A 27709-nucleotide genomic window follows, 5' to 3' on the forward strand; every position below is an offset into this window, starting at 1 on the left:
CCAAAGGAATCTCATGGGCCAGTTGCAAGAACTGGAGTCTGTTTTCTTGAGGGACTACAAGTCGTTTGTAGTCTCCAGGTGCAGACTCAGTCGGTTCACTGTAGAAGAGGCCATCTTCCCAGTGCAACCTATACTTTCCAGGCTCTTGCCCATCAGCCTGAGAAGCTGCCTGGTGGCAGAGACCTTCCAGAGTTGGACATTCTCTTTGTCCCTTACGAAAAGCTGACCTGCTGGGTCCACCTTCTGCCAGTAAAGACTGCAGCTCAGGATGGTCAGCAGGATCCAGATCTCCAATAAGTTCTTGGCCTCCTACTATCTCTTCTTCAGAGTCTAGTTCAGCCACAAGGGTTGTACCTCCCTCTCAGCCTCAGCTGGAGGTGGAGTTACAGGTGTAACTTTGGATAACCTAGGGGAAGTCCTTGTTGGAAGCACTGGAGTGCTTGCTGCTGGTTTCCTTCTAGAAGTCTTGGGTTTCCCCTTTGCCTCTGGTTGTTCAGCTATAGCAGTAAGTAGCTCCAGTGCAGTAGGAGTGATTTCTTCTTCCATCATCTCCTTAGGAGAACCTCTTAAGGTTTTCTCCCTTGCAGGTCTGGTTAGTTCCTGTAACCTTTTACTAGGAGGTCTGGGGGTATGTGACACAACTCCAAGAGTTTTCAGGTCATTTCCCAACAGAACCCTTCCTGGTACCTCACATTGTACACTGACAGGTATCGTCACAGTCATATCATTGCACTGGATGAGAACTGGTAGCTGGGGACACATCTGCACAGGCCCTCCAGCTAACTTGGTGAGGCATTTGGGTGCCCTAGCAACCTCCTCTGCCTTGAAAATAGATTCATCCCCCACACTTATGCTGGCCCCAGTGTCCCTAATTGCAGGAGTCTCCTGACCATTCACCTGGACACTGTCCTTATAATACTCTTTAGTATTATCTGGGATAGAGTTATATACATCTAAATTCTGTTGTTCCCACAACCCCAGGGACACTAAAGAAACACTGGCTGAGACTCCGATGGGATCATCAGCCAGTAGTTGAAAGTTTCCACTTGTCATAGGTACTTCCTCCTCTGGAGCGAAGGCTAGGGAGACAGTTTGGACCCCTGAAGGTTTACCCTTACATCTGGTATCCCCTTTCACATGGTCAGTAGAGCCACAAACATAGCATTTCCCAAATACCTTCACAAATGGTGGCTTGCTCTGACCTCCTGGTCTGGGACCAGAAGGTACACTAGCCTGATTTGGTTTCCCATGTGGCTTACCTTTATGGTGCTGTTTGGGTCCCTCTTTGGGATTGGAATTATTGGAATTCTCTTCGGAGTCCTTTTTAGGCTGTTTTCCCTCATCCTTTTTCTGAGTTACCCCAGAATCCTTGTGAGTAGCCCTGTTGGCAACCCACAAGTCAGCAGCCTTAGCTAGCTTCTTGGAATCTATTTCCTTTGAATCAGCCAAGTGCTGTCTGAGCTCAGGAGAGCAGGCATCATAAGTTGACTCCAACATAACACGATTTTTCATTCCTTCATAAGTGTTCACTCCGTAACCCTTAATCCATCCCTCTAAGTTTTTCAAACTTTCACTCACCCAGGTAGCCCAAGGGGTACCATCATGCTCTTTGAGGGTCCTAAACCTCTTAAGGTACTGGGAAGGGGTCTTCCCAAATCTAGCTATTAAAGCTAGCTTCACACATTCATAGTCCATCCTATCCACCTACCCCAACTCCATTACCACATCAGATGCAACAGGGGGGAGCCTAGAGAACAACCAAGGAAGCAACTGATTCTCTGTGATGTCCTGGAGCCCATGGTTATATTCAAACATAGCTAACCAATCCAACACATCTAACTTAGGTTTATACATACCCACAATCTCTTTAGGTATCCGGGGTCTTTTGGGACTGGAACTCCTAGAGGATCCGGGGAGAGAAGTATTTTCAACAATTTCTTCATCTCTAGCTCATGCTTGAGCTCCATTTCTCTGAGCCTTAGTTCTTGGTGCTTTTGTTCAGATTGGGCACTAATTCCTTTGAACTCTAATTCAAGTCACATTGTTTCTAGTTCAATGAATGCAGGACTTAGTGTGGGACCTGACAAAGGTCCAGTAGACATAGCTTGAGGTGCTAGAGCAGGCAGAGGGGAAGTAGGGGCAGTTACATTGGCCTCACTGTCCTCATCTGACTCTACAACAATATTATCAACACTTTGGGCCTCATTACGACCCTGGCGCTAAGTGAAAAACGATGGCGGTAAATGGTTACCGCCATCGTTTTCCGCCAGGTCCGATCATGACCCGTGACCGTTAACTACGATGCCATTAGCGGCATCATAGTTAACGCTGCCGCTAACTGCGCTAAGGGTGCACGCACGCGACCTGCCACACCGTACTTAGCGCCATGGCGGAAAGGTACGCAAATGCCGACCCAAGCGGACATGCACCTAACGCCATCACCCAGCCCGTTAAGTACCTTACCGCCATGGTGCTAATAACGCCATTGCGAACAAACCGTAAAGGGCCATGTTAAGTGAATGCAGCTGCCACAGGTGCACAGAAACAGCACAGGTGAAGGCAATACAGACTCAGGAAGTACAAAAAGAGCACACCCCACCCCTTCCCACACCCAGTCACACTCCACAATGATACCAATACGACTAGCAATGTTGGGGCTGGAGGACCTGATAGCAATGCATGTGCTACAACAGCAACAACAACAACAGGCAGCACAGAGGAGACGCAGGAGGAGAAGGAGGGCAAGGCAGGCCCAGCAAGCCCCACCAGCACAGCCAGTGCCACCACGCAGGCAGCCCCAATCCCACGCATCAGAGCCAATCCATTCAACCTCACTGCTGAGCAGATCCACACCCTGTACCGTTTGGACCGGGACACCATCACCGCCATCGTAGACATGACACACAACAACATTGTCAGCATGATAGAAACTCCAACCGCCATCCCCCCCTACTGAAGGTAGTGTCTGTACTCCACTTCCTGGCCACAGGCACCTACCAGCACACAGTGGGGCACCTGCATCGCATTTCACAACCATTATTCTCACGAACACTCATCCAAGTGCTCGATGCCCGCCTCAAGCTCACAGACGACCACATCTCATTACCACGGACTGGCCAGGAGATTGCAAACACCAAAGTGGGTTTCCATGCACTAGCCGGCATACCCGGTTGCATTGGTGCCATCGACTGCACCCATGTGGAATTGGTGGTTCCACGTGCCATGGAGGTACCGTACCGCAACCGGAAACAGTTCCACTCAATCAACGTGCAAATGGTCTGTGACTCCAACAAGATCATCGCACATTGTTGTGCCCGATTCCCCGGATCGACCCATGATTCTATGGTCCTGAGGAACTCCACAATACCACGCTACATGGAGCGACATGCAGGGCCAAGATCCTGGCTACTCGGTGAGTCCAATGTCATGGAAGTGGGCAGGTGAATGACGTACCGATGCATACTCCACCTGGCTGAAAGGGGGGGGGATGATGCATACTCCACCTGGCTGAAAGGGGGGGGGATGATGCATACTCCACCTGGCTGAAAGGGGGGGGGATGATGCATACTCCACCTGGCTGAAAGGGGGGGGGGATGATGCATACTCCACCTGGCTGAAAGGGGGGGGATGATGCATACTCCACCTGGCTGAAAGGGGGGGGGTGATGCATACTCCACCTGGCTGAAAGGGGGGGATGCATACGCCACCTGGCTGTGAGTAACACAGAGAACAGAGACAGAGGATGGGCACTCACAATGCACACAACCCCTCTGCATACATTGGGTGATGGCATGCAAAACAGGCCATGGGAGCCATGAGCATATACTGGTTGCATTGTGTGAATCAATTAGTGCATGTAGAAGTGAGCCAAAGTAACAGTTGGATGCAAGCCATGGTGGAACATCATGTTCTTGATCAGACAACATGACTGACACATACATTCTCGCCTACATATAGGTGAAGCAGGCTATCCCCTGAAGAGGTGGCTCCTTACACCAGTCCGGAACCCGCAGAACCAGCACGAGGAGGACTTCAACCGTGCACATACACGTACTCGTGTGGTCATAGACCAGACATTTGGCCTATTGAAGGCACGGTTCCGAAGCCTCAGCAGGTCTGGTGGGGCACTCCTGTATGGCCATGAGAAGGTGGCAAAGATCGTCATGGCATGTGTCATGCTACACAATATGTGCGTCAGACGGAATGTGCCCCTGCCCCCTGACGCAGAACTGCAACCACCTGACGATGAGGATGAGGAGGGTGCAGATGGGGCGGCACCCCATGGAGGAGGCGATGCACAGGAGGGGCGTGCAATGCGCCAAAGTATCATCGACCACTGCTTCTAGCACACACGGCTGGTGTGTATCACATGGTGACTGCACTTGGGGCACTGTGTGGCTCTGGGACATGCACACTGTAGACTGTACACCAATAAAGCACACATACGCAATGAAAATGTTCACACATTTCTTTTTCGGAAAGAAAAAAGTGTATTCAAACTATGAAACGTCGTGACACACCCCCTCCCACCTCCCCCCTGCACACCCCAACACACCCCCCCACCTCCCCCCTGCACACCCCAACACACCCCCCTCCTTCCCCCTGCACACCCCAACACACCCCCCCACCTTCCCCTGCACACCCCAACACACCCCCCCACCTCCCCCCTGCACACCCCAACACACCCCCTCCCACCTCCCCCCTGCACACCCCAACACACCCCATGTAGGTGTCAACAGATGTCTGTGACAGTGGCCACAGGCTGTTACAAGCCCCCTCTCCCGGCCCCCGGGGCACCCCTGGCTGTGGAGCGCAGGTTACGTCCGGAACGTCGCACGGGGCTGCTCTGTGCAGAACTGGCAGTGGAGGATGTCCCTGCCTGCCCCCGTGCATGCACGTCCTGTAGGGTGTGGGTGAGCTCAGTGAGCACACGACGCAAGCCGGCAAGTTCAGCACAGATGTCCCTGGACATGGCCTGCATGGCATCCCTCAGGGTGGCAGTGCTCTGCGCTACTTCGGCCCTTAGGGTCTCCGTGGCCTGTTCAATGGTTGCCCTAGCCCCCACACATTCCGCGGCATGCTCAGTCAGCATCGTGGACAGTTGTTGCTGCCGTTCTGTGATGTCCTCGAGGGACTGCTGGCCCATGGCCAGTGCTGGTGGTGTGATGGAGGGGCTGCTCCCCTCCTGTGGAGTGAGGACTGGGCATGGGGTGGAAGGCCACTCCTCTACCTCTGTGTGCCCCTGTGTGTGATCCTCATGGGGGCTGGCGTCTGAGAAACAGGGGGAATGTAGTAGGTCAGTGGGGCTTCTGACCTCGTGCTCCATGTCTGAGTCTGAACATGCAGCTATTGCAGCTGTCTCACCGATGTTGCTGCTGGCCGCTGACCCGGTGCCTTCTGTGGCAGGCAATGTCGGTAGAGGTGGAGCTGCTGCTGCTGGCCTGCTGCCTACAGGGGTGCTTGCCGGTGGGACGTCCAGTATGCTCGCAGTGGGTCCTGCTTGTTGTGGGGTCTGCCTCACTGCAGCTGAGGTTGAGGGTGCAGGGACGGTATTGATGGCCTTCTTGGCTCTCTTCGTCGCAGGGGTGTCCTGCTCCTCGGGGTGTGAATCTGTGCCTGTGGTGGAGAAAAGGAGGGAGGGTGTTATTGATGGGTCTGCGGACTTTGGAATGACAATGATTGACATTATTCTGGTCAGTAGATGAGGCAGATTTCAGGCAGGGGCATGCAGGTTGTCTCCTTTTAGTGTGGAATGTGGATGCAGGTATGCTGGTGCCAGCAGTGTATACAGGGTGGTGCTCGCATGTGGCTATGGGCAGTGTTGAAATGTGTTGCATTTACACTGTAGGGCAAACTTGTGCTACACATGAATGGACTGCAGTGACTATGGCATGTCTTGTTTGAGGCACCTACCTTCATCGCCTGATGTCGGAGCTCCCCTTTCAATCCCTCCGACGCCTTCAATGGATTCCATGCCAATCGTGGTTGCACAGATCTCCTCCCACGGTTGGAGTTTTAGTGGGGATTCCGACCCTCCACCGGTACCCAGGGCAATGTTGCGGTTTGCAGAGATGACGGCTCTGACCCGTATGCGTAGGTCATCCCAGCGCTTCCTGCACTGCTGTGGGGTGCGGGGTACGGTCCCCACCGCGCTGACGCGCTCGGCCACCAGGGCCCAGATGGCCTTCTTCTTCGCTATCGCTGTCCTGGTCATTTCCGGGGAGAAAACGACACCTGCGTTGTCTTGCAGGGTCTCCGCAAGCATGCAGAGTTCCTCCCGCCTGAATCTCTCCTGGCGCTGGCGGTCACATGCCTTCTTTACAACTTTAGGCATTTTCAGGTAATTGGATGGGTGGGTGATTGGTTGGGACAGTTGTCAGGGTTGGATCTGGTGTTGTTCGGTAGGATGGCAATGGATTGTGTTTTTAAAGATGGCCGACGTGCTGTTTCCCGTTCCGACGCGGTTCTGCTTTTTACGGCCGCCGCAAATTACGGTGGCCGATACTTACGGTGGGCGCTAATTATGGTGGCCGCTACTTACGGTGGCGGAAGTGCACCTTGCTCGCTTTACGATGCCGGTAGGGGCCTTTTCCGCCATGGCGTTAATTGCATTACCGCCATGGCGTAATGCTCGTGCGCGATGGGTCGTAATGTGGCGCTCTTTACGCCATCGGCCCACGGCGTAAACGCTCATTACGCCATGGCGGTAATGACGGAAGATTACCGCCTGGGTCGTAATGAGGCCCTTTGATCCATATTAACTTCATCACTGTTGTCTACATTTGCTGGGGAGGTAGGTTCCTCTGAACCAATATCCAGACTTTGGTTTTCTAACAATCTTTCAATAAGTTCCATTTTCTAGCCTTTTACAGGGAGATCCTTAAGACTACAAAGAACTCTTAAACAATCAGCGGTTTTTGCAGAAAGGGACTCCTAGCTGTAACTTTCCATAGTTGACTTGTTAAAAAATAGCTTTTACAGTGCTAAGCTTTGTTGTTAGTTGCACTAAAGTATCAGAAGCACTCTAAAATGTATACTCAATACAAATCCCACCGCTGTACACCAGTGTTAGGCAGAATCCTGTGCAGTTCCCTTGGGGAACACTGAAAAAAGATTAAGACTACAGGAGTAAGCAGTAAACCCAATTGGTAGCAGTCTGCACCGCCCAGATTTACCTGGTAGCTGTGGCTGAGCAGTCAGACCTCTCTCAAGAAGAGTAGGGCAGTATATAGAGTATACACAATAGGGCTAAAAACACAGTAGAGCAAACAAACACTGACCAGAGCTTTGTATCAAAAGTATATAATTATTTATTTAAAACACACTTTAGGCAATACACTAGCACTCTAAATCAAAAGCAAGTTAAAACACAGTCAGGTAAAGTATAAATACCTCCCTTGATAACTATTAGACAAGTCAGAGTTAAAACACCACTATTTGTTAAAACAGACGGACGCGTAACCTAGATGGCACTCCAATAGTTAAGTTAAAGGGGGAGAAAAAGGCAGGGCGTAGAAATAAAACAGTTCCCAACACTTTTAGAAGTTCAAAGCAAGGGAGTAAAGACAGTATACACTGTAGAGCCAAAGTTCATAGGCCAGGCCCACTTTAAATGGAGCAAAGCTAAATGTGCCCAAGATCACACAGTTTAAAATGCACTAAAAGTCTTTGCAGAATGTTCAAAAGAGGTTGGGGTGATTTGAGAAGTAAAGTTAGAAGGACTGGGGCCAACCCAGTTGGAAAGGCAAGGATTTAAGGGTCACCTTTAGCAATCCGTAGAAAGGGAGGCCAGGCAGAACACAGTACCTTAAAGAGAGAGGAAGCACCAGCGGTAGCAGTTGTTCCTGGCAGTGGTTGCAGTTTGTTGTTTCAACCAGGGGAAGAGAGCTTCTCGTCGAGGAGGAAACGTGGAGTCGATGCACTGCACAGGGATGAAACCAGCCGCGGAGTTCGTCGGTTAAAAGGTGCGTTCCTTTTATTCGCGGTCAAAGTGGTGAAGCTCGGCTATCCGGCCGCCGGGGTGCTTGGCACGGGTGATTCGACCAAGAGACGTCTTTGGAAGGCGAAAGGGGTGAACTGGTTGATCCCACCAGCTCAAAGGAAGAAGACTCGTCCAGCAGAAGATCTTCTCTTGTCGTTGGCAAAGTGGTGAGTTTGTTGCAGCAGGGCTCCACCGGTGGTGTTGTCGTTTGCAGATGGCTCAGCTTCTTCCCTCTTTGGATTCTTAGGTCCTGTGGCGACTTCTGAAGTTCTAGTCTCAAAAGCCCTGCTTTTATGCAGAAAACCCCCCATTCAACAGCCTAGCTGTCACTGAAACATGCTAAGTGGTGAGCCGGGCGGCTCACCACTGGGCCAATCAGAATAGAGTGCGACTTGGGTTGCTAAGGTAACTCAGTACAGGGTGCCAATTCCCCTCCCCACACATCCTGTGGAACCCAGACAGAGTGGCACCATCTGGAGGGCTTCTGTGGAGAAGCTCGCCAAAAAGTGGAACAAAGGGCCCGACCTTGGTTGGAGTTACAGAGACGGACACGAACGCCATTTTAGAAAAGAGTTCTGGCGAAAAGACCCAACTGTTGATTTAATATTAAATAAATAAACCGGCAGTATCTTTAACATTGCACCAAAAAGTGGTGCGTTTGAAATCAATGGGAAAATCCCATAGGAAATATTCCGGTGGAATATTTTGCGTGGTAACCACTGCCACCAGCCAGAAACTCGACAAGGGGGGACTGGACAGTGCCCCCTTGAAAACAGACCCAGGGGCAATCGAATTAACCCCTTCTAGTACTTCCACAATATGATGGTTGGTACTGGTTCTGTTCACAATTTTGGACTAGTAAAGTCAATGGTGACTTTACATGCCCTGGGAGACAGTAGTCAGTCCCAGGGTATGGAGTCTATGTTTTGGGGTCACTATGACACCCCTGTGTTACTGCACTGAGGGTGCTGTGTAACACACATGAAAAACAGATGATACCCTATGGAGTAAAAGACCCCATAGCCCATAAGCACACAAAAAGTCAAAGACATACCTCAAATCATGCCTAAGAGTGGGAGAAAAAGAGTCTAACTCTTAGCAGGAGAAAAAAACAAACCCCAAAAATCCAGCAGAGCTGCTTGGGGACTCACTAGGTTTGGGAAATTAGCCTTATAAGAGAATTCTCCCTAACACAGTGGAACAATTTGGCCCTAATGAGATGAGTACAAAACAAGAATGCCAAGAAATACTGCATGTAACACTGTTTACCAGGGACACAGCTTGATGTGGTACCCTAAGAACGATAATGTGTATGCACTACACGTGTGGAACCCTTTTCCGTAGTCAACTGGTTTCAGTTCCGCAACCCGCCCACATAGATAATCCGGCTCCCCCCTCAAGAAATTCAAAAAATCAGAAATTCTTAAAATAAAACAAAAAATCACAACCTTCAAATTTGCCCTATAAACCACCAGCACAGCACCACTGACAAAGGAAGAAGGCGTATATATGTGTATGAGGCACAATTCAATCATTGACAGTATCCTACAATATGATAATGAGGCCTGTGTGCCATGTTAAAAAAGAATACCAAATTGTATATAAGAACTCTCAGCATAACTGTACAAACGTAAGGGATGGAATAACGCTGCCGCCTCAGTAATCCCTCAGTCTATAACAAGACTATTTTATGATATGCCCATACCTTCTAATGGGACCCAAGTCACTTCAAAATGGCGGACAGAAATGAGGACCACTAACAGTAACATTGGACTACCTATAAGTGTCCTCGTTGCTGAGCAACCTTTGCTAAAACAGAGCAAGAATCACGGCATCCTACCGCCAGACACAAGCAGCCGCTCAAGTCATACCGTGAGTGGCGCCCCTGCAATCTCCCCACGAGCCTTCTATACAAAAGAAACGCTCCCAATCCACCCACCGCGTACGAACGCAAGCAGCGGTATGCCATTACGAATACCACGCCCGCGATCCTGATCACCAACAATGTTCATGCGCTTTCCACGAACACGCAGCTTCCAAAAGGAATGAAGCTTTCTCGCGCTCGGTCGCAAGCTGCGGCATGCCATCCTGGCAGCCGCACACGCCATCGGGACTCCGACAGGGCTCATTAAACAAGAGCTGCACTATCTAGTCAAGGGACGGGCAGCCGGGCGCACACCAGCGTTGCGGCTGCCGGCCACCTATTAATACACAAGATTGCGCTAGACCAAAAAGGATGTCAACATCCAGTTCACCCAAGCACGTGCACAGATCTTAACTAATCCATACTGAGCGACATGTGAACACAGCACAACGTGGACATTCCATGACAAAAATCGCCTCCCTCTTTGCTGTTTTACAGGACTTGAGAGACGCACTGCCACAGCCGTATACATCAAAACACCCGGCTGACAGCATGCACATGCCAGAGCTGTCCTAAAGGTACCCACTAGCAGCAAATGCCATAAAGAGTCTCATATATCCAAAATAGCCAAAATGACTGTTCTGATATTCCTAGAATTCCCTTATTGTTCATCAATTAAACTGTTCTAAATAAATAGAAAGTACTCTTGAATAGGAATTACAGTGACCTCACGACTTAAAACCCATTTTGGTTTTCTTTCTCTCAGGCATATGGGATGACGGCCCCTGTGCCCCTCCCCAACTCTTGATCTCATTGAGACAAGTTATAAATTACGGTCCTGAAGAAGATGATAAGTAATAATCATCGAAACCGGTCGACCACCTTTTAACCAAGGATATCCCAGAAACCAACCAGGGATACCCCGTGAACCAGACCATATAACATTGTACTATGGATGAAGTTCCTTGTTTTTAATTCCTCACGAACACTTTGTTTGTTTTTTCGAATTATCACCGAGTGATCTATATCTCGGGGACCACACACTTCTTATGAAGGTCAATAAAAGCAAAAACAGTTCCTCTCTGCAAATGTGGCCCCAAGTTATTTTGAAACAAAACTGCTGACTCCTAAATGGGCAGCAGTCCCATACACCCCACGCCTAAGAAGTCCCCATATATTATGAGGAATCTTCTGTGAAAATTGCTCCCAATAAGTGTTTGTGTGTTAAAAACATTGTCTCAAGTAACACTTCGGGTAAAAACGTTGAAGTTTAATTAATCGCCTCCCTGAATGTGATCCAGGGGAATGAAATGAGGCATCTTGGTTAGGGAGTCCACTGTAACCATGATAGTATTGTATCCTTCGATTTCGGAAGGTCCACTATAAAATCAGTGGAAATTATTTGCCACGGTTTTGTAGGTATTTGTGTGATGACTTGTTCTCCTAAGGGTGAATGTCTTGGGGTCTGGGTTTGGAGACAGATAGTGCATGATGCTATATAGTTCCGGACATCTAGTCTGATGGTTGGCCACCAGAATTGTCTTTGAATGAGGTCTAATGTACCTGCAAAGCCTTGATGTCCAGCCGAGCCAGAATCATGACAAAGACGTAACACTTCTTGGTGTAAGTCTTTATTGGGTATAAAGATTCTTTTGTCCTTGAATAGAAGGCCTTGGCTATGAGTTAGATGGTATTTCGCAATCAATTCTGGATTCGAGAATTCCCATTCTTTTGATGTGACTTCGATCTTTTGTAAGAAGTCTCGCACCACTGGCACACACACAGTCTTGGGGAACATAGGTTCTGATCTGAATGGAGTACCTTCCACTGGATCCCTACGAGACAAGGCGTCTGCATTTAAATTTTCTCTGCCAGGGATAAACGTAAATGTGATACGGAAGGGTGAAAAAAATGAGCCCAACGAGCTTGGCGGCTGTTACAAGTTTGCACATATTGCAAAATGCGTAAGTTGTGGTGATCTGTTATCACCTCGATTGGGAATCGGGCTCCTAATAGAAGATGTCGCCATTCTTAGAAGGCATGTATTATGGCCAACAGTTCTTTTTCCAACACTGTACAGTTGATTTCCGCCTGAGAACGTGTTTTTGATAAGTAGGCTATGGGTTGTTCAATGTTATTGACACCTGGTTGGAGGAGAACCGCTCCCAGTGCCTGATAAGACGAATCTGATTCCACAATGAATCTTTTCTGTTGATCTGGCATCGTCAGTATTGGAGCTCTCGTAAAAAGTTCTTTCAGCTCTTCAAATGAGTGTTGAACTTCCGATGACCAATGAAAAGATACCCCTTTTTTAAGGAGATGCGTTAAAGGATGAGTAAGAGATGAAAAATGGGGGATAAAACGGCTATAAAAATTGGCATAACCCAAGAATCTTTGAATGTCTTTGATAGCCTTCTGAGTTGGCCATTCTGTGAAAGCGGAGATCTTGGAGGGGTCCATGGAAATGCCATCTCCCGACAGTATGTATCCTAGATAGGCGACCGAAGGCTTATGGAATTCGCACTTCTCTATCTTGCAGAAGAGATGGTTTTGTTGTAAACGTGAGAGGACTTCCTGTACATGATGAATGTGCTCAGATAAAGAGGAGGAAAAAACCAAGATATCATCTATAGATGTTTACGTAGTGTAAGGATATATCTGCGAAAATGTGGTCCATGAACCGTTGGTAAACTGCAGGGGCGTTGGATAAGCCAAACAGCATGAATCTGTATTGGTAGTGGCCAAAAGGAGTACAGAAGGCCCGTTCCATTCATCGCCCGTCTTGATGCGGATCAGGTGATAAGCCCCACGTAAATCGCGTTTGGTATAGATGTGTGAGCCACGTACCGCCTCGATAATGTCCGGGATGAGGGGCATCGGATATTTATCCAGCACCGTGATCTTATTCAACCCCCGATAGTCAATGCATGGGCGAAGTTCTGTGGTGTTCTTTTTGGGAATAAAGAATAGTGATGCTGCCACCGGGGATGTTGACTCCATGATGAGACCGTTTTGTAGGTGCGTTCGCAAATACTCTTTTAGCACTTCTTTCTCCTTGGCGGAAAAAATATACATGCGTCCGAATGGAAGAGGACTGTTTGGCACTAAATCTATGGCACAATCATCCCTCCTGTGTGGGGGCAATTCGGAGTATTCAGTGTGTGTAAACACTGGCTGAAATTGTTGGTATTCAGGAGGTAGGGTAGAGATCTGATTTAGTAATGTTCCCACAGGACTAGAATTCCCTGGACCGCGATCCCCTCCGGACTGAGGGTCAGCCTTTTTTAGACAGTGTTGGACACACATCTCTGAGCCCAAGAACAGGGTCCCTGCCACCCAATTAATGTAAGGGTTATGTCTTCTTAACCGGGGTAGTCCTAATATGATGGGATAATGAGCTGTCCGTATGATGTCTACGTCTATAGCTTCTTGATGAGAGGCTATATTCATGATAAGGGAACAAGTATGGTCCTTTATGGGACCTGAAATGAGAGGACTACCATCTACACTTTCTACTGGGATGGATATGGTCTTGGCGGTTCGAGGAATGTTATGCTTTTGAGCCCAAGAATCATCAATGAAATTCCCCACGGCACCACTGTCTACAAGAGCAGGGACGTTCTCCAATCGGATGTTTTCCCAGGAGAGGGACACTCCTAAGACAACCATGCCGCTTTTGGATTGTGGGCCCTGGGAATCCGCAAAAGCACTAAAGAGGGAACTGTTTGTGGCTTGAGTACCCTGCACCGTTGTTCCCTTTACGGCCGGGCACTGGCGTTTCCCACCTTTTTTGTAGGAACCAAGAGGCATTCCTTGACTTCATGAGTATTAGCCCCACAGTGCATGCAGAGTCCAAGAGACTTCGTCGGAAAAGTTCTTCTGATGAGAGAGGACCGCGTTTGGCGCCCAACTGCATGGGTTCTTCTGTTGACACGGGTTTACCAGGAATCGCATACCCTTCCATGTCCTGTTGATTGTTCCGTCCCTTTCTTTTCTCTCGGTTTCTCTTCTGGAGTCTATCGTCCAGCTGCATGACTAACGCTATGAATTCACTCATATTGTGGGGACGAGGTACCCTTGAAACCTCATCTTTTAATTCTTCTGAAAGTGTTCTCCGGAATATGGTTATTAAAGCATCATCTGCCCAAGCCGTATCAGCTGCCATCTGCTTGAAACGGGTGATATACGTCAGGACATCTTGCGTGCCATGTTTGAGATCTAGAGGGCGTTATTGAGAGGCTATCGTCACTTCCTGTCTTCCAAACATATTCTTTACACTATTGTAAAAGGCGGTATAGGAATCCAGTATGGGATTATTATTTGTAACTAAAGGGGTAGCCCAAGCTAATGCGGCTCCGGTCATTTGGGAGATCATGTGACCCACCTTATCCCTGTCTGTAGGGAAAAAAGCTGCTTTAAATGCAAACTGGACGGTGCAAGACTCTAGAAATTCTTTTACAAGATGGGGGTTGCCATCAAACCTACCGGAGGAGAGGGGTCCAGGAGGTACCTCTGAACTCTGAGCCGATTGGCCTACTTGATTCTTTAAAGAGGCATTTTCTTGTTTAAGAAACTGTACCTCTGCTGACAAATTCTGCATGGCAGCCACAAGTTGTTGAACTTGTTGTTCCATCTTATTTGTGTTTCGTATTCTTGTTACCCGTGAATGAGGTGATTAAATAGTGATATTCTCTCTTTACAGGCGTTGCTAGCTATTATCTATAAATTAATACTACGCTGCCAAAACGAAGAGATGCGCACACAATCACCCTCACGTGAACAACACAAGTGCAAGAATATGAAATCACCAACCTGATCTTCAAAGATAAACTGAGGAAAGGAGTGATTCACCTGGCATTCTTTCCCAGTGCAGGTAAGGTTAGCACAGAGTGAAAACACCTGGGAAACCCTCGAGGGGAATAAAACCCTTGTAGATGGAGATCGCTGGATGCGGAACGGAGCTTGCCTCTGGTGTGTCTTCAAGGTGTAGATTGTCGCAGTCACCAAACCAACGCGAGTTCAGAGTGTTCTATCCGGTTCCAGAAGTGGCTACAACGAGAGGGAACAAGTTAACCCTGATACGGAAGAAAAAAGGGACAGATAAGGTTTACAGATGGATATATGTCCTACCCTTGTAGTTTAGTTGTTATGGAATCGAAAGAGGCTGAGTCCCGTCTGGAAGATAGGAGGGAGAACCTATGTGGGAACACAAGAACTAATCAGCTAGGGAAGTGAAGAGGGAATGAAAGTAGGATGTAATGGAACCTCACGTACCGAAACCCTGAAAGGAGATTGGAATGAAACACCAAGGGAAATGTTCCACGAGCAGATTGTGATGGCTGTTGGGAGATGTAGTCAGTATAACCGCGAGGCGCGTGTTGTGCTAAAATAACAGAAGTAAGCGAGATGGTAAGTTTGTGAATCTTAAGCCTGCTCTCCGTGGGTAGTGTAGGGGAAGTATGCCTAGGTCGGGAAGATCCCGGGAGGTTTCCTGGCTTGTTAATCCATGGGTTGGCGGGCCGCTATGCACGGGGGAGATGAGAGAGTTCCTGACAGATGGTAAAAAGAAGGGGAAAAGTGAAACAAGGATTTCCAATGTAATCAAAGCCTGAGGAGTCTCTAGAAGCGATACTCACGAAGCGTGGCTTCTGTAAACAGTAGCAACCCGATGCCGTAATGGATCCAAGACCGGAAGTACTTTCCCTGCATGGATGGGAGGAGCGTGATCTGCTGCCTTCAAAACCACTGAACAGTCACCCTGTGGTACAGCGGCCATATTAGGTGGGGGAATCCGAATTCCCGAGATACGACGCCAATGGCGCCATAACAACCATTTCCGAAAGACACCCTGGGAGAAGCTGGACTTGTAAGGTAGCTGGCTGGCCTAGGCGTTTCATGGGAATGGCATTGATCCACACCAACATGGCTGCCAAGAAAGAACCCACTATGGAACCTAAGATGGCCCCTGGCAGATACAAAAGATCTGACATCCCTGGTGGTCTAGTGTTGACAGGGCGCTGCCCGAGGCTATAAAACCACACCTCGGCCACACCCTGTGCTTAGCTTTTCGTCTGCTACCTACCATAGCAGTTATACGCTTACCGCTCCTGTTTCTCCAAGTGCGGTGAACACCCAGACTTATTTGCAGCATACTCACCTGAAGACCGGAGGCATCATCGTAAGAATTCTACTGCCCGCTTCTGTCCTGACACTTACCTGGATCATCGTTGACCTGCAGCTGCACAACCCGATAACTTCATCCATCGCTAGAGTTTCTTTTCGAGTTCCTGTTCTCCGATTGAATTCCACAGCAACCGCAGCCTGTGAAAGGAGAGAAAGCAGAGAAAGACAACAGTAAGAGATTGCATTTACCAGCTAATTCCCTCCCAAGTTTCCTGTATTTGCGCAAACGTACCTATGCCAGAGTCCAACCGCATCGCTCTGCTTGCGCACTTAAGCAATAAATGCAAAGACATTCTATTGATTCCACATCTAGGAATAAATAGAAAAGAGACTGATTAAAGCACATTGCATCATTTGGGAAGACAAAACAGTACGGAATAGGTTGCACTTCACATTTAAGGCGACTACAACGCCAGAACAACACTCGGCAAATACTTACCTTCATACTTCCAGCATCCGGTGCTTCACAGCCGGTCTGGACCACTACCTTCAGTGAAGTAACTGGAGTCGGATGCTTACCAGATTTCTGCGGCCTGCATTCTTCATTTTAATACGGTGAGCGCCAGCATCAGCGCGCCAGCCAGCCTGCCTATAGGGACAAATAGGAGGTGGGGGGGAGAAAGCGAAAGGGAACACAATACTGAATACTTGTATCTACTTACCTGTAGGTCTTCATCCAGACCCCCTAGCACAACTTATCAGAGGCTCCAAGTTCATCGGGGTCCCTCCCAACCTCACTGTCGTCTGGGGTTTGATTCACCAACGGATCAGTGGGGAAAGGAGTGGGTGGGATATTCAGCTTAGCAGACTTATTCTAAGGGGGCAATGCTTCGGAACAGTCCAGACCAGGCACTCCTGCAGGGCACCAGAGGTAAGCATTACAGGAATTAGGTAGTGTAGCGGAGGCATGGTATCACAATTGAAGACAGACACACAAGATGTAAGGTTCAAGGGTGTTTATTGAGAAAAAAGGTTGGATTAACTCTCCTATCTCTAAAGATAGGAGCACGCTGCACCATCAAAATAATAAACAAACCAGTCCTAGTTGTGTCATTCAAACAAAATGGCCTATACTAAATAAACCTATTTCATGCCCTTATACTATTACAATAAATGGATGCATGGGAAAAGGTGTATGTACAGGAAAAACAGTGTTCTAACATAAAAGTTCAAGATGGCTGAGTCAGCTCTCCTACCTACGATAGACCACACAGAATAAGGAAGTCCTTATAGGCAGGATGACAGACTCTACCTTGGGTTTTCAACACAATAAACAGTTTCAAAACGTGGATCGAGGCCCGCCTGGCCTTCCATGTTAAAGTCTCTCTTTCCACTTCCAAATAATGTTTCAACAAAAAGTTAACGTAGGTTCCCCTCTGTCAGGCTCTCTTCACAACAAAGATCAACAAAACGTGCAAGGGGACTCCCATACCAAGCTTATTACACTTCATGTCAGAGAGTTTTCGGATGTCGAAGAATTTCAAATGTTCGTGGCTTCTTTACAGACCTCTGCAGGACCACTTTGACTAAAAGTTCAAGGTTCAACTTTCACTCTCTCCTTCTCTTGGAGTTAATTTTGCTTACTTAGCTTTGTAGTTCATTTGCTTAATCGTTATAAACAATGTACCTTTCACTGAGACGTTTGAGTGGCCTACTTGCTTTTGCCGGACTACTCCGTTACTCAGTATCGCTGATTTCACAGCTTTCCTTCCTTCAAAGTTCATTCACAGGTTTGCTTTTCTTCTCATCTACACATGTGCAGCCTTCACTTGCAATATAATATTGCCATTTCAATCTTTCTTTAACACACACCAGTCTCTCAGGTTGCTTGCCAACACATCGGCTGTGTGCCCTTCTTTATTGTTTCTGCAGTTTTCCAGAAGTCAAGGTTAACACCACAGGCTTGGACTCGCCTCCCCAACTCTGCCGTTCACCCGGGAGGGTCGCTGGCATCCTTGAAGCATAATTCAGTTTTCTCCAGGAGTCTCCCACGATCGGGCTCGGACCCCTTCCTTAAAGTTCACACACGGGTCTCCCTCAGCCTTGCTCGGACCCCTTTTTAATTTGCAGGTTTTAATGTCTTAATGTTCAAGTCCCAGAATGCACTTTTCCATTTAGCTCCCACTTCCCTCGCTCTCCTTTTGGCACACTGGTGATTTTGGGAGCAGCACAAGGGGAGGTTCTGTTGAGGTCAGGGTTCTATCACCTGACCTGCCCCTCAAAGGCATAGGCTCTCCTGCTTTGCCCAGGGAAGGAGCTCTGGTATGAGCACTGCCAGGAAAGCCCCAGCTGACCCTGGTTTTGGCTCCCTGGAGTTGGCACTCCCTCACTACACTGCAGCCTCCCCTGTACTCACAGGCCCAGCAATCAGGCAGTCTTTGGTCCTCCAGGCTTTTCAGGGTCTCTTCAGCTCGAATTCTCCTCCTGGCCTCTGTGTTCCATCCAGCATCCCCAGCTCGCTCAGAGTGAGCCTGTGTGCTCTGTCTTTTATACTGTCTAGGAGAGTCAATTGGAATCAGGTGTGAATGGTTGTAACGGGAGGCCTGATCTTGCCTGGCCCCATTATTGGGACAAAATGGCGACTGCCCAAAGGAATCCCTGGTGCATTGATTCCTATGGGTAATCTTCACAGCTCTTGTTCTCTTCTTCATCCTCCCAGTGGTTTCTGGAAAATTCACTGGGGAGGAAATATGGGAGTCGTAGTCTTTTCTAGGGATGATGGAAAAGATTAGTAACTTGCTGTCAGAAAAAGAGGGACAATCACCTTATTGTAAATGACGGGGTAATATGTGTAATTCCCTTTTCCTTATTCTTGTATACCTCCCTCTTGCCTTGTTACAGGTTGGAATAAGGATGGCGGGGGGGGGTAATGAGATAGGACTCACAACACCCTATGTAAGTGGAGGGAATGTCAGGTAGGGGTGTGTTGGAAAGAGGGGACAACAGTGTCTCGCCGCTGGATGTCTCACCCCCATTCCCCGAGGACCCCTCACCCAGGTGATCCTCCTGCACTTGTTCACCCCCAGGGTCTGGATCCAAGGGCGATGGCCGGGACCTGGCCACATGAGCAAGAGATCCCCGGGGTTCAGACAGTGAGACACCCTTAGGTTTCTCACAGTAGTTCTTTACCTCAGTTTGGGCTGGCCCCTTGTTCATTTCAAAATCAGTTAGAGGGTCTAACAGAACCCTGACCTTCCCCCTCCCCATTGACCAATATTGCTTTTGATACCCTGGCTGCCTACAGTGTCCAGTGCGTGATTAATGCTATCCATCCCAGCAGAGATTACCCATTACCCCTACCTGACATTCCCTCCACTTACATAGGGTGTTGGGAGTCCTATCTCATTACCCCCCCCTTACACACATGGCGGAATGGGCCGCTTCTCTTAACGAACAGATTAGCAGCACGGATAATTTAGATGAAATGTCTTGTACTTTCTCTGAGGCGTTGGGCTCTATAACAGAGACTTTAGCACCATTGAAAGCTAAATCAATACCTGTAGAGGCACGTAACTCATGGTTTAGCAAGGAGCTTCAGTTACTTAAATCTAAGAAAACCAATCTGTCACACACCTGGCGCAAAAATAAAAACTGCATAGACCTTGTCGCCTATAGAAAAGCTGCAAATGTCTATAAAACAGCAATCTACTCTGCCAAGAAGGAATCCTTTGACACCAGGATTACAGAGGCTAAGTCTAACAGCCATGAACTGTTCAAAATCTTAAAAGAACAGGCTCATGCACCCAGACCTGCTCAAGCTACTTTCAGTAAAGATGAGGCATGGTGTACAGAGATTCAATCTACCCTTTCCAACAAACTGATTAAAATTAGAGAAGGTATCGAGGTGAAGAAACTCAGTCTTTTGACTCAGGTTCCAGAAAAGAGCCCCCTGATCACTATTAGTAAACCAGTGGAACAAGCTGCGTTTAGCTTTCAACCTATCTCAGAGCAAGACCTGTCTAAGATAATTTCTAATTTAAAATCCACAAGTTGTAAAGGGGATCCCTGCTCCTCGATCATAATTAAAGAGTGTTCTCCGGTCCTCATTCGAGCTCTAACCAAGTTCGTCAATGCCTCCCTCTTAGCAAATAAAGTTCCTGACAATATAAAAAAAGCATGGATCACTCCGTTGCTAAATAAAAACAACCTTTGCCCTCTCACCGCCTCTAACTATAGGCCTATCACTAACACCCCATTCTTGTTAAAAATCTTGGATAGGGTGGCCTATAACCAGATCGCTAGCTATCTGGAACAAAACCAAATCAATCATGAATTTCAATCAGGGTTCCGTCTGAATCACGGCACCGAAACATCTTTGTTGGCACTCAAATCTCATCTTCTACAGAGAATGGATGGTGGCCATATTTCCCTTCTCATGATTTTGGATTTGTCGGCTGCCTTTGACCTGGTGGACCATAACATTCTGTCCACCAGGCTGAGACAGAATGCCAATTTCTCTGAAGAAGCAGTTAATTGGGTCATCTCTTTTTTGAAGAATAGACAAAATAGAGTGGCCAGCGACACTGCAGAAGCAGAACCGACCATAGTTACGTATGTGGTCCCCTAAGGTGCCTGCGTGTCGCCTTGCTTCTATAATATATTCATGATTCCCTTTTTCCAGATGCTCGAAAACGAGGGGATCGTATTTGCAAACTATGCGGATGACACCCAATGTGTCATCCCCATATCGGGTTCCCAGGCAGAAGATGAGGCAAGAATTAACGAAATATACAAGAAAATCCAGGATTGGAAGGTTCTGAATGGCTTAGCTTTAAATAGCTCAAAAACCGAGCTTCTAATTATTGGCTCAGAGGCCAAAGTAGACAAACTAGGGCCTAGCTATAAATCGCTCATTATAGATGATTGCCACATTGAAGTTATGAGCAAGGTTAAAACCTTAGGCATTTACTTGGACAAAAACCTTAGCATGAACACCCAAGTGAATAACTTGGTCTCCTCTGCTTCATACTTTCTTAAATGTTTTCGCTGTTTGAGACCTTTCATATCAGAATCCAACGCAGAAACATTGGCAAGGGCCATAATTGGCTCTAAGATTGACTATTGTTGCAGTCTACTCATAGGGTTGCCGGTATCTGACATCCACCGGTTGCAAGTTATTCAGAATGGAACAGTCAGGGTTGTGAAAGGCTTATCAAGAAGAGACCATGTGTCGGAGGCCCGGTGCAGCCTCCACTGATTACCGGTTAAGGCCAGGATTATGTTTAGATTGCTTCTTATCACCCAGAAATGCATACATGGAGTTATGCCACCTTATTTAAAAGAACTAGTCTTAGTAAAAAATAACATCCGCTCCCTGCGTTCAGATGAAACAAACACTTTGGTTATGCCACGTGTGAAAACTAAAAAATCCAGAGATTCAGCCTTCATCTCAGCAGCTCCCCTTAATTGGAACTCATTGCCTGTTACATTGAGGAATACTATCCCTGTAGAAATCTTTAAAAAGGGGTTGAAAACAGCGCTCTTCTCATAGGTCGGATTCTCATCTGAATATTCTTTCTGCATATGAACCTTCTGCTTCTAACTGGGTTTTTCTTTCTTGTCCGTTTGTGTATTGTGAGTGTTTCGTTTCGAAGCGCCCTTAAGCCCTAGGGTACCTGGTGCGCTATATAAATGTTAAACATAAACAGAGTTGGTCACAATGGTTGCCGATGCTCCTCCCATAGCCCTTTCCCTTTCTGAGCCTGATTTCTCAATGCCGTCTATAGCTTTTAAAAAGTCCTTTATCTCCTTCACAAGTACATTGACTTTGTCAATAGGTTTAAATAGCTAGAATAGTTTTTTTCGTCCATCTACGGGCAAAATGGTTTTGTTAGCTTTCCGCTTTGTCATTTTTTTAATCTTTCACCCTTGTCAGACCTTGGCTACTCTTGGTTGCGTGCTATTCTATGATGACAGTCTTGTCATTTGAGCAAGTGCCCTGTGAATGCGCTGTGCCCATGCGTCACCCTCAGAATCAGTTACATTTTCTATACATTTTACTGTGCAGGAATCCATAATGCTCAAAATAGGTTTTCCAATTCGATTTAATCATGCAAAATCATGCATTCATCATAAAATGGCCATGTGTTCGCTTCTTCTTCAATGTTCCCGGAAAAGTATTGTGGCAGTTTTTGTGGGTTTACTGGGGGCGGGGGGTGGGAGGAGCTTATGGATGATGGGCCCGGGGATTGTGGGGAGGATCCTCTTATGTTGGTCTTACAACCAGAAAAGTAAAGCGGAGGTGGACTGAACACAAATCTAACATCTGATTGTCTTCAGTCCACTCTCCAGTAGCTCAACACTTTAAATTGTTCAACCACACCATAGCCCAAATGAAACTTTTGATCCTTGACAAATCAAATGCCCAAAGAGGGGAGGTGACATTAATTTGCTGCTTCGACAAAAAGAGATAGAGTGGATTGACAGACTGAACTCTCTTGAGCCAAAAGGCATGAATAATGAGTTTGATTTAACATGTTACATCTGAACTAAGTTTATTTCCGCTTTCTCTCCCCTCCATTTTTTAGTTTCTACTTTTTAACTCTTATTCTCAGTAAATTCTCATTTGTAAAATTGAGCCTGTTTCAGTAGAGGCTTGTGTGGATTTGTAATAAGTAGGATTTTGTTATTTACTGTGTTATTTGACATATCCAAATGAACAACTATTGCGCTAATGGCAACTCATTTTAACGACCTGTGTAATCATGTTGCATGTGTTTATCATGTGGGTTATTCTCTCAAAGTATATTGTCATCTACTGTCAATTTGTTATAGGATGGTTATCACCATCTGATCCATTACCACCTTCGCTGGTCCATATTGTCATCCACTTCCATTTTGTAATAGCATGGCCATGACCATCTGATTAAATTTAGTCTATTCATTATGTGTAATTTACAAACCACGTTTAGTGGAGGAATCTAACATTGAACCACGGTCCGCTGACCATTTAGATGTACGGTTTTTGTTCCGTTTCTAGTTTGTTACCATTGACATAGGCTTACTACTTTACATTTCAGGAAGGGTGACGATTCTCTTCACCTTTTTCCCATCACGCACATCTTGATACGATGTCTCGCACTAGTCATTTCATTCCTGATGCAGTTCTCCATTCACAGGAATGGCTGCGACGTAACGTGAGCAGGTGACTGTCACATGGAGATTTCATCGCGCTCATTGACACAATCATGGTAATCATGTTTTTGTATACTTAGTGAAGTAACGCCTCTGGGTTATTTACATTAGGCAATCTGTTGTTATAGTTTTTCTTACGCGTAATTATGGATGTGACTACACATACGGCATTCATGTATCACGAGGTACTTCCTGATCACATGATCATTCTACGATCATTTGACTGACTACTTGAGTGAATTTAAATGCGATGCGCGACGGGAGGCTGTCTCAGCAGCCGTCCGTTCCCGTATCGCATGCTGGATTAATGGCAGACAGGTAGGCACTGCTCGCTGGTACACGGGTCTTTGGGGCCTTTTTGGACTGCACTGTTGTGCACCTTACCTACAATTCAGTTTGAATATTTGCTCATGGCGAGTTGTTGTTTTTTTTTTTGCTCTCGCCATTGTAGATCTGGTTAATCTCGTTTGCATCTGTTGGAAAATAGGAGTTCAGGCTGCCATTCAGGGCACATGCTTTTGTGGCTAACATTGATGACCTATCATTCTGGCAGATCCCTTTTTGCCTGTTTTGCGTGCTGAAGCCGCAGACCGACCTTTTGAGTTGAAGGTTAGTCTTACTAATTACTTTTCTTTTTTGCCATTCGTAGTTCATAGTTGTTCAATTAGACCATGATGACTAGAATAGTGACATCACATTTTCTATTGTATTTCTTGTTGAAATTGAAGAAACGCAATCAACATTCACACCTGAAGAAGGGGTTGATACCCCGAAACGCGTAGTATACAAATGTAATTGTATGATAATACTGCATGCACTCAGATGCATATTACAGGGATCCTCTGTTTAATTTTGGAGTTGTATTTCGTTTAGTGAACTTATGCTTGAATAAGATTTCACTCTGATCTTACCTTTCAGCACATTCACCAAGGTGCTTAAACATTTTTGATATTAGTGAATGATGCAATCCATTGTACCATATGTATTTATCCTTGTTTTGAAATCAATTACTTTACAATAATTTCTTGTGAAATCAATACACTTCTTGTGAAACAAATACATTGCGTATTGTTCTATTTTGTTTTTTCAAATTGTTGAATTGTTTTGTTACATTAATCTAAAAGCATGGGAAGGGACCTCGTCGCGACTTCAGTGACCAGGTTTTTTGCCATAGTGTTTTCTGAGGCTACAAGCCGGTGAGGATCCCCTGGTCACCATCTGAGTCCGTGAGGATTCCCTGGTCACCATCTGTTGGCTGCAGGGCACGTCGTTGAACAATCACACACAGGCAGCTAACATACCCTTCCCGGAAAAAACATTTAAAGCTTTCGCTAGTGTGATTTAGTGTCCATGGGGGGAAACATCAGCACCTTGCATTGTGTCTAAACTAAGGATAAATGAACCAACCCACCATTATGGTTGCTGACAGCCTTTCCTGGAGCACCGACCCATGAAGCGCGTGTCAGCAGAGGCATTTGCCGCCCCCTTCTCACCCCCGTCCCTTTGGCTGATTCTCATCCTGACACAGCCCTCTCCATGCTCCACTCTGCTTTCTCTGATACTCTTGATATCCTTCCCCCTGTCATGAGAATCTGCCTGAAGCCCAAAGCCAAGTGCAACTCCTGGTACGACTCAGACCTCGTCGCCCTAAAACGCAAGTGTAGGGCGGCCGAGAGGAAATGGCGTGCTTCATGTACATCCTCTGACAAACTGGCCTGCTGCAAAGGCAATACCGGCTCTCTGTCCTAACCAAGAAGAGCGCTCATATCCAAGCGTGTGCCTCTGCGGCATCGGCTGAACTCTTTAAAATCTGCAAGGAACTGGCCAATCCTGCCACAGTCTCTACCTCTCCTGTCCCCTCCCAGGCCCTCTGTACGGCACTGGCTTCTCACTTCATCTCTAAAACTCAGGACATCCTGTCCTCTCTCTCCTCCTATCCCATTCCTCCCCACTCCTTGCTCTTCCTCTGGCCTGTCTACAGCCACCTCTCCTCCCTCCTGCTCTGCCTTTCCCCTGTTCTCCGCAGACGAGGTTTCTAGACAAGTCCGATCTATGAAAGTCTCGTCAAAACAGATTCACCCTTGTTCCTCCAAAACTATCAAGGACCACATCGACTCACTGCCTCCTGCCCGATTTCTGCAATCACTCCTTTGCCACTTGAGTTTTCCCATCCCCCCTGAAGCACTCCCTTGTGCACCCCTTTCTTAAGAAACCCTCTGCCGACCCCTCCTGTCCGGCTAACTATCGCCCAATCTCAATCACTCCCTTCCTGGGCAAGCTCCTTGAGAAACTAACCATCTCCCATCTTAATCTCCACACTGAATCTGTTGGTTGTCTTCATGACCATCAGTCTGGCTTCAGAGCTGCCAGAAGTACAGAAACTGCTCTCCTGAACATTCGTGAAGACCTGCTCTCCAACCTTGATTCTAACACCCTGTGCGTCCTTATCCTGCTTTATCTCTGTTCTGCCTTTGACACTGTCAACCATGCCATCCTGCTCAAACGTCTCTGTGATAACCTGGGTATCACGGGTCAGGCTCTGGCGTGGCTGACTTCTTTCCTCTCCGAACGACCCTCCCAGGTCCACCTTGGGTCCTTCCTCTCCGCTGCCTTTTTCTCTACTTGTGGTGTCCCCCAGGGGTCTAACTTCTCCCCCTGGCTGTTCAACCAATACCTGGTACTCCTTGCCCACTGCATCGCCGCTCTCTGCCCCAACTTTCAGTGCTATGCAGATGACAACCAGCGCATCTTCAGGCTACCCTCGGCCTCCTCCTCTACTTCCCTCATCTCCGACTGTATGTCTGCTATCCAGGAGTGGTGTGCCACCAATGACCTCTTCCTTAATGCCGGTAAGACTGAGATCCTCCTCATCGGCACACTTGCTCCCTCCTTTCCTGCAGCTCTCTGGCCGGCCTCTCTTGGCCCTCATCCTGCTGCCACCTGTAAGGCTAAAAACCTCTGGGTCATCTTCGACTTCACTCTCTCCTTCTCTCCTCACATCTCTGACGTCTCTAAGAAGGCACTCTACCAGCTGCACCTCCTCAGAGGTATTCTTCCTTTCCTCTCCTTCCCCCAGAAGCTCACTGTCTCCAGAGCTCTGGTTCTCTCTAGGCTGGACTACTGCAACAGCCTCTTTCTAAATCTTCCTGCTTCTACTCTTCGCCCTCTTCAACTTATTCAGAACATGACTGCGAGACTTGTCCTTTGCCTCAAGCCCAGGGATCGTATTTCTCGAGGACTGAAATCTCTGCACTGGCTCCCAGTGGCTGCAAGGATCAAGTTCAAAACCCTCTGCATCATCCACAAGGCCTTCTCGGGCCTGGGACCTCTATACCTTCAACTCTCTCTTCCTAAATATCTTCCTTCTCGAGCCCTTCGCTCCTCCGCCTCCAACTCCCTCAGGGTCAGTCGCTTCTCCAAGCAACAAGTGGTGGTAGATCTCTTTTCCTTGGCCGGTGCCTCCCTCTGGAACAGCCTCCTTGACTCCCTTAAACCTGATGAGAACCATCTCCGGTTCTGGAAGCACCTCAAAACCTTTCTCTTTGCTTCTGCATTTCCTCCCCCTCTCCTCTGCTGACCTCCTGGCTTTAACTGGAACTGCACTGGCTTCCTGTACACACCCCAATCTCGGGCCATTGTCCTTCCCCGCCAGCGTCTCACACCTGCACTGCATTCCAGGCAACACCTGCACTTGGGGACTGTTTCTGTATCCCTACAGTCCCCTTACCTGCCCTCGACACCTGCTGCTGCACTTACCCATGCACTTTCCACTTGCTGGCCGTTACTTACTTATTATCTTATACCATTGTACTGCACTGTCCCTGCCCCCTTCCCACGCACTTGCACGATCTGAATGATACCTGGCCTAGTAGGATCATGTGTCCATCCTCCCTTTGTTCCCCCTCTCTTGCCTCGTTGCGCCTTGAAACACCTGTGTATAGGCGCGTTACAAATGCCATATCATATCATATCATATCATATCACCAACATATTCACAAGGCTCATGGCGGAATCCCACAGAGTCTACATTCCAGCATGGGTCAGAAACCCCAGCACAATCCACAAAGCTCACTTCAGAGACAAGGAATAGGGTGATGATTTGTGAAATACCAGCAAAGGTTATTGGATTGAACCAAAAACCTTTTGTGGCCCATGAACTCCACACACCCTCACTAAACCAAAGCCTTACCAATAGGAAACTCTACGAATGGAGACACTGTGGGACATTTTTCCCACTGACAGGTGCCCTCTAGGGGATCCAGAGCTGCCAGCTTGTCACAGGGCAATACTGAGTCCACACATGTGGGGGAGGGGTTAAAGAGTTGCCCCCCTTTTCAAACAGCTATCAGAATGTAAAAACACAGGAATACTGAAAACTAAGAAGGCAGCCAGACCTGAAAAATGCTTGGGCTGGGTCCCTCTCAGGGATTGACAAATCAAAGGGCAGCATTAATTTGAGAGCACCGGTGCAGACCTTCACCCAAGTTGCAATTTAGGAGGGAGCAGTAACTCCCATATATGTACTCAGGCCCTGCGTCAGTTGGTGT

General features: G+C 47.5%; 1 protein-coding gene across 4 annotated transcripts in view; it reads left to right on the plus strand.

The window, feature by feature from the left end:
* Window positions 1–27709, plus strand: part of LOC138453803 (zinc finger protein 436-like) — an 867996-nt gene that overhangs the window by 724300 nt on the left and 115987 nt on the right. The gene's annotated exons all lie outside the window — the stretch shown is intronic.

This window comes from Ambystoma mexicanum, chromosome 4p (assembly GCF_040938575.1).
Source record: "Ambystoma mexicanum isolate Mex_15411 chromosome 4p, UKY_AmexF1_1, whole genome shotgun sequence".
NCBI lineage: Eukaryota > Metazoa > Chordata > Amphibia > Caudata > Ambystomatidae > Ambystoma > Ambystoma mexicanum.